General features: G+C 43.4%; 1 long non-coding RNA gene across 1 annotated transcript; it reads right to left on the reverse strand.

The window, feature by feature from the left end:
• Positions 1 to 1,159: 1,159 nt before the first annotated feature.
• LOC306798572 lies at positions 1,160 to 2,312 on the reverse strand. The gene is made up of 2 exons (XR_013773404.1): positions 2,207 to 2,312; positions 1,160 to 2,117 (listed from the first exon to the last, which is right to left on the reverse strand). It is a non-coding gene; the product is annotated as an uncharacterized lncRNA (long non-coding RNA).
• Between the last annotated feature and the right edge of the window lie 5,382 nt (positions 2,313 to 7,694).

The raw sequence follows: 7,694 nt of genomic DNA on the forward strand, positions 1-7,694 counted from the left end.
GGAGTGGGATCATATGAGAGCTACTGCAATACTCTTTTATGAGATAAACAAACATCTAAAACAGTTACCACAGCTTGGATGGGTACAGCAATGAAAAGAAGGGATATATCTACCCTGACATTCACTAGCTTGCCTTACTTTTACTATATATTTTACTATCTATTAATTGCTTTTCATAGACATCTTTATGTTGGTTGGTTTGTTTTTTTTTTTTTTCCCAGACAGATTTCATACAGTTATTTTCTACCCACATATATTTCTTTCTGGATTTCTTTGCTTCATTCTCAATTTAGCAACATTTCCTAACCCAGTGTCATTTCAAAGTGTCAGTGCATTGTATTCCCTCTGATTGAAGACGTCAAAGATAATGTCAAATACTGCTCTCACTAAATACTCCTTTCTTTATTTGATATACTGCCATTAATCCTGATGTTTTCTCTTTTTTTAGAGCCATTCAGGCATCTTTCCAGCTTCATGCATTCTTTCAGGAATTTATTATAATTAATTTCCAGGTAAGATTTTGCTATGGAACTATCTAATAAAGTACATATCAAGTTATTGTATTGCTTTCAATATTCAGTTTTGTGATTAGATAGGAAAATGAATGATTAATTTTCCATGTCAGGATACTTTATTAACAATCCTTTTGTAATCATTTTGCACATGTAGAAGAGGTCCAATGCTTTCCTGAAGTAATGAATTTATTGCATATGTGGTATAAAACAAGGACTAACTTTAAGCCCCGGGTGTGAGGAGGACCCAGGAAAGATGACAGCAGTGAGGAAAAGTTGTCATGTGGAATAATTACTCTCCTTCTCTCTCTCCCTCTCTCTCTCTCTTTCTGTCTTACCTCTTTCTTTTTTTTTTTCTTGTTTTTTCTCCTCTTCCTGGAGCACATTGAGTTCAAGGAAGGAGCAAGCTGTTGGCAGAATGAATTGTCTTGTCATGGGCCACTCCTTGTCACTGTTTTTTCTAGAGGATTTCAGCATTTTCCCCTCACATGACTAATGTCAAATTGGGGAAAAGACCCTTGTAGCTTCCAGGACAAGGTTTTGGTAGCATTCACATCCATGGCAGGTTGTATACAGTCAGCAAAGCAACCTCAAAGTGGAAAACTGCCATTGTGGTCAAAACTAAGAGGAATTCACAACAAAAATAGTTTGCTATTTGAAAATACAGAATCATTTAATCAAGACAGGCCAACTTCCTGGGGAAAGAAGGAGAACAAATTCTCGATGAAACCTGGATTAGTTTGTTGGGGTTTTTTTTTTGCGAATATCTCATTCTGTTCCTCCCAGCATCCGAGGTTTATCTCTTAATGTACTGATTTCAAAAGGATGTGACTCTAAACATCCCATTTATAGCAGGCTGAGAGAAGCCTCCTGGAGTAAGCAGAAATCACAGGTTAGAAAGAAGGGAGAAGTGTTGATGATAAGCAGGGTAGAACAAAAGATTTGAATGGACCTTTGGGACTATGAAATCTAGGCATCAAAAGCAAAGTAAACCAAATCTTTAATTTTGAGTGTCAGTGGAGACATCAATTCTGCACCAATCAACTACATTTTACAAAGAAACAGTCTTTACTAGTACCAAAAAACCTACTCTCTTCTTCTTTAGCACTTTCACTTTCTATCATTTGCCATTTAATATAAAATATTAAATAAAATATAGCAGTCCACTTGCCACAGCTGCAGGTCAGACTAGTCAATAGGCCCTCTTATGTGCCTCTTCTGTTTGCCTCTTGTGCAGCTGGTCTGACTTCCACACCACACTATCAGAGGGCAGTGTCACCCCGTGTTAGGTTGTGGCCCCATTCCCCACTTCCCCAGGCACACTACCAAGGGCCATCAGTCTCCAAGCCGATTTTAGCCTTGGAACCTGCAGCTGTGGACTGTTCCCCAGACCATTTCCTTACAGCAGGGCTCCTGTCTGCCCCAGGTGCCTCATGCTCAGCCTGCTGCAGGTTGGGGTCCCCCCTATCAGCAGCTATTCCACGGTTTCCAGCTGTAGCTTTGGGAAGAGAGAACCAGTCCAGGATTCTGGTGCTGACTGGAGGTGTAGCATTGCCTCAGTGTTTGCTTCCTGCTCAGTTCCTTTAACAGCTGCAGTCACAGCACCTGACAGGACCAACACAGGCGGGCGTGGAGACCATTCATGCAAAACTCCTAACGCAAACCAGTCCGTCACCCATTTGTTCATCCCTCACCTGTCCCCGTGATGTCAGCGTGTGTCCCCACCGGGCCGCTCCCAGGAGCCACGGTGACACGGCAGGGATCGCGGTGACAGCGCGGGGGTCACGGTGACACGGCAGGATCGCGGTGACTGTGCGAGGGTCACGATGACATGGAACCGGTCACGGTGACATGCAGGGGTCGCAGTAACATGGGAGCAGTTGCAATGACACAGCAGGGGTCGCGGTAACACGGGAGCGGTCTCGGTGGCCCTCAGGATTGCGGTGACCCTCAGGAGTGCGGCGGCCCGCAGCGGTGGCGCTGTCACCGCGCTCGCCGCGGGCGCTCCCCGAGGGCGCCGGGCCAGGCTGGGGCCGCAGCGCCACCTGCTGGCGGCGGGCGGGCACGGCGGCGCGCTCCGCTCGCTCCCGGCGCGGCCCCGAGAGAGCGGCGGCTTCTGCTCGGTCTGCAGCCCTGCCAGAGGCGCTGGCCAGCCTCCGAGACTGTTCCACTCCTACAGGCAGACAGCCGGGAACTGATTCTTAGCGGGATTCCCATTCTCCTGGTGTTTTACTAAACCCCAAGTTTTATGATACAATGATAGTTCATGGCACTTGAGGATCCTCTAAAGAGTAGTGAAGGTGTCACATTCCAGACGTTTTGCTCCTGACTTAGACACCTCAGATGAATAACTGCAGGAGAGCTCGCCCGTGATGGCCTCAGGCTCACACATTGCTCATCTCATTGAGACTTTGGTGTGTCTCAGTAGCTCCAGTGAGGAGCAAATCAACCACAAACAAAGATGAGAGGACCCCAGTTCTCATTTCATCTCCTCCCATTCTCATTTTGCCTTCTCAATTTCTGAGTTTCTCAATGGAATCACCTCCAGGAGAGTTGCCCATCATTTATACCAGGCTGAGATAAAAGCCATGGGTTTTCTGGTCCAGAGGTGAGACATGAGATGGTTGTGACAGAGGGAGTGGGAAGTCCTGAAGAAAAAAACTTGTTGCTAACACTGCTGCCATGGGGACTGGAGACTGGACGGGGAAGGCCAGGGCATCCTTGGAATGGGGAGCGAAGGAGGGATCAGGGATTAATTGCAGGTCAGTGTAGAACATTGCTTGTTTATTCAGGGCTGTTTTCTAAAGCATGTTTTTCTTAGGAACACAGGAATAGGCACACTGAATCAGGCTTAGCCATCCAGTCCACAGGCCTGGCCTGACTGAGTCATTGCCCATGCTGCAGAGAGAGGCATGGGGACCCTCTTGTGCCAGTGCCTTGCAAGTACCTGCTCCATTTCTGTGCCCTAAGCAGGGACTAGACCCTGAGGCAAAGGGCTTGTTTCCATTTCTGTAACTGCACATGTAGGAGTGTTATGCAGTTCCTATCTGAGATTGTTAGCTATGATTCTAACTTCTCTAGGTAACTCATGAGGATCTAAGGACACTCAAGTTCAGGTCATTTGTCCACATTCCTTCCAGCCTCTTTCCCTAGCTTCCCAGGTAGTGACAGCAAATACTTCCTCTGTTGCTCATCAAAGTGCTGGATTCTCATCCTATCACCCAGTTTCTATCCAGTGGGTGATGGTTCACATTGTACACTGTGTTCTTAAAAGCAGAAACAGATGCTGTTCATGTATATTTCATTGAGCTGACCTGTTATGGAAACCCAGGCAGTGACTGATAAAGCTCACAAATTCCTTTGTCCATAAATTCATGACGTGCCCTACATTCTGCAGCCATGCTGCTGTACACATCTCAACCCTTCTGGTTAAAGCAGCTTCTCCTTGAACACATGGCAAATGTGACAACTGTTAAAATACGTTACATTATCTGTAGGAGTCACATGTTCCTTCTTTCTAAATGAGTTAATGCAGCTACAGTTTAAATTTTTTTTAAATAATCCATTACCTGCTTAACTGATTAGGTGTTGACATTGATTTCATTTGAGCATGTTGAGGAGGTCTTGTCAGACCTTGTTAAGCTAGAAATGCTTCTGCCACCACTCATACATGACAGCAGCCTCATTTTCTAACTTAATGGCATTGGCTTTATTAGGAGTGCATTTGCCATCATTCATCTGTCCAATCAGAGCTCTACAGCACTTGGCAGGAACTGCAGCAGGGAACATTTCTCTTCTGTAATGATATGTAGGTCAGTCATCCAACACAGTATTTAGCCTCCACTGGGACAGGTACAATGGCATGAAGCCAGCCACAGGAATTTGCTTTTACAGGCAATTTAAACAGAGTTGAGTGCCCTCTAGCTCAGCTATCCAGAAGTCTTAGGACCTTAGATCCACAATCACAAAGGTCATGAGTGTCTACTAGCACCACCCTTGTTTCATTAAAGATAGATACATCAAAATAGAATATCTATGTTGTTGGGCCATAGGAACTTTCAGGGATTGCTTTCTCTTTAAACAAAAAGCAATTTTTTAACAAGAAAGCTCACAAAAGTTTTGCATAGCTCTTATGAGATCAGTTTGGTCCTTAAACTCTTAGCATTAAGTTTAGTCCTTAAACAGCATGAAAAATCTATTGTCCTTTATCATCTCTCATGTATCCATTCCCTGCCCTCACTCCGTGCTCTGAGCTCACCCCAGTCCAGAAGAATGAGTGGTTATGTAGCTATGCAATGTTACTTAAATATATGCCAATATAGTCACTCTAAGCATATGGCCCCAAATGACAGAAGGAACAGATTTCCTTTCCATGCTCAAAGTTTGACTTAGCATCCTTAACAGACAAATGACAGCTGACCAAAAAGTATTTAAGGATTCTTGGACACTTTATTAGCAGATGCAGAGAAATTAGATTAAATTTAACCAATTTAGCAGCTCTCAGGTCACCAATTCCCCTCCACATTTACAAAAACCCCAGGCAGTACAGTCCAATTGTGAAGACTTGGTCCAGGAGGGTTGAGAACTCAAGCATGGTAGCAGATGAGCTAAACATTCAGAGTTCTTGCTAGATTCAGGTAAGACTGTGTAAGACAAAGTGTCAAAATGTGAAAATTCAAAACTGTTGCAGTCTCAACTGATGTTGAGGCATGATGCTAGACTGCAAAATCTTGAACTTCCATTGTCACAAAATCAAAAGACAGATCATACTTTCATGTGGAATTAATATCTCCAAGACATGTTTTGTCCTGCATACTGTCAAAGCCTGATACAGACTACAGAGTGAAGCAAATATTTTCTATCTCTCTTTCAGTACCAACCCTTTTTCTTCTCTCATATGGCCAATAATTTTGTATCTTTATTATAGCTGTGAGGATGTCTCTTCAGAGCTCATGCCTGTATTGCGTCATACATTGATAAGTGAAGCTTTAGACTATGAAATAGGTAGAGCTTTGTAACTCAATGGCAATCTAAATCCAGGAAGAAGGAACCAGATGACAACACTGTGGGTAGTCATATACTACAGAGAGGAAGTTCAAAAAGGCACAGGACAGATAAACCCTACTGCAGTATAAATTCTGTTGCTTTGACTACTGAAAATACTGTAAGTCTAGATTGTCTGAACTAGACCCTGACAAACTAGCTCAGGAGTTCATTTAAGTCCCAGAAGAAAGCCTGACTTGCCCAGTTTTTAACACCACCAGACCCTCAGGGCATCTCCATGCTGTGCATCAAAACACTCTGTCAGGCCCCGTCTATGTTAGCAGAGCAGAAAAAGGGCAAGAAACAAAGACACAGGCAGGAGCTAAGGTCAGGATGGGGCTCTGCACTCCCAGCTGAGCATTCTGCCCTTAGTGCAGTATTGTCCTTGCTCTTGCCCTCCTTCCTGGCCTTGTGACTGCATTCCCAACTCAATCTCAGCAGAAGGGAGGAATGTGGCACTGACACAAGTGCCTGATAGACTGGAGGAAGTTTCTGGGGTGTAGAATGACAACACTTCAATGCAGTGATATCCTGTATTCTAATCTTTTAATATTCTAATATTCTAATTCTCAGGTGACTGAAAGCATCCGGTGTTTTGAAGCAGAAAGGGTTTTCAGGTATTCTACTGCCACACATCTAGCATGTTTTGTCTCTTCACATTTCCCACACAACACACTAGCTTTTTGGATTGCCTTCCAGAGATTCCATTTATTAACTGTGCATTTGGTCTGTCTGACTCATTTAGATGTACTGGGTCTTCTTTCTGGAGCTAAAGGGGCTTGTAGTTAAGTGTTGTTGTTCCTAAATTAGTGATTCGGATCTGTTCATATGTAAAAAATTACTGTATTAATTTACCTTCATTAGGATTAACTATTGTCTTGCTGCCTTCTGGGAGAATAATGCTCAACCTGTCTGAGCAAGATGCTTCAAATTGCTTATGATTTCTAGCTCCATGTATGAAACCTAAACCATGGTCCAAATTTGCCCTGAGTTCAGGTTTTTAGTATTGCTGTCTTCAATGACATTACACAGTGGAATTTTCATAGGAAGTCTATGAAAACTTAATTTAGATGAGGGGCTAAAGGTCTGGAAACTCACCCTCTCAGAAATACGTTCATAAATCCTATGTGATGAAAAGTCTTTCAGAAATATGAACCCCTTACAAAGAAGATGAAAGTCTGCCAGCCAATGTTTTTCTCATTTTCGGGTGGCTATGACCAACAAACAGTAAGGTGGCAGGAGAGCCTTGTGATCAACACTCAGCAGACCCTCTTCACATCCCAGCTCTGTCTCTTGTTTCCAAACCTCTTGGCCAGTCCAAAGGAAGTAACTGAATGTGTCTGAGAGGTGCTGGTCTGCACAACAGCCTTTTTGTCTGGGAGTTCATGACAGCTGCCAGACAGACAGAAATCCAGTAGATTCCTGGTGGAATCTAGGAAGGACAGTGGGTTTTCTCTAAAAACAATACAGTCCTAACCAAAATGACAGGTCTGTATGCCTTGACTGACTGTGTGCATCTACTGTATGCATAATTCACACAATAGGGTCAGATATGTAATTTGTGAGATAGGGACAGTAATTATTTCTTTTTCTTTGATCCCCTTAGGCAGTATACTTTTTCTCCCAGAAGGCAACTGCTACAATGACTATGCACAGCCCTGATCCCATTTGGGACCTCTAGATGGTACTGTAATATAATAATACAGTAAACTGACAGATGGGTACTTTAAAAAATGGCCATTTTGCAGGAAAATGCCACAAAAGGTATAAATGGGTTAGCCAAGTTCTAGCTTCTGTAGCTGGACTGTATAAAAAATATGTAATGAACAAGTATAGTCAAGAGGAGGATTTTTGTCCATCAGATGTACCTGATGCAAAGTCTAAACCATTGCTAAACCTTTCATGTCATACAATCCACTCTCTGTACCCATTCAGGTTAAGAAAAGCCAAGCATAGAAAATGACCTCTTTATAGAGGTTATAGAAGCCAAATCACCTTCGATGGGTGGCACAAAAGTCAGTTTTCTCTGCTTTGCACTGGGCTTTCTCTGGCAGTCCCTTTGAACACAGGTAACTGTCAGCAGGATGCTATCACACCCCACTGCAGAGTTTCTGAAGAAAGAATTTCAGAGATTCAAAA

This window comes from Erithacus rubecula (genome assembly GCF_903797595.1).
Source record: "Erithacus rubecula genome assembly, chromosome: 2".
NCBI classification, from domain to species: domain Eukaryota; kingdom Metazoa; phylum Chordata; class Aves; order Passeriformes; family Muscicapidae; genus Erithacus; species Erithacus rubecula.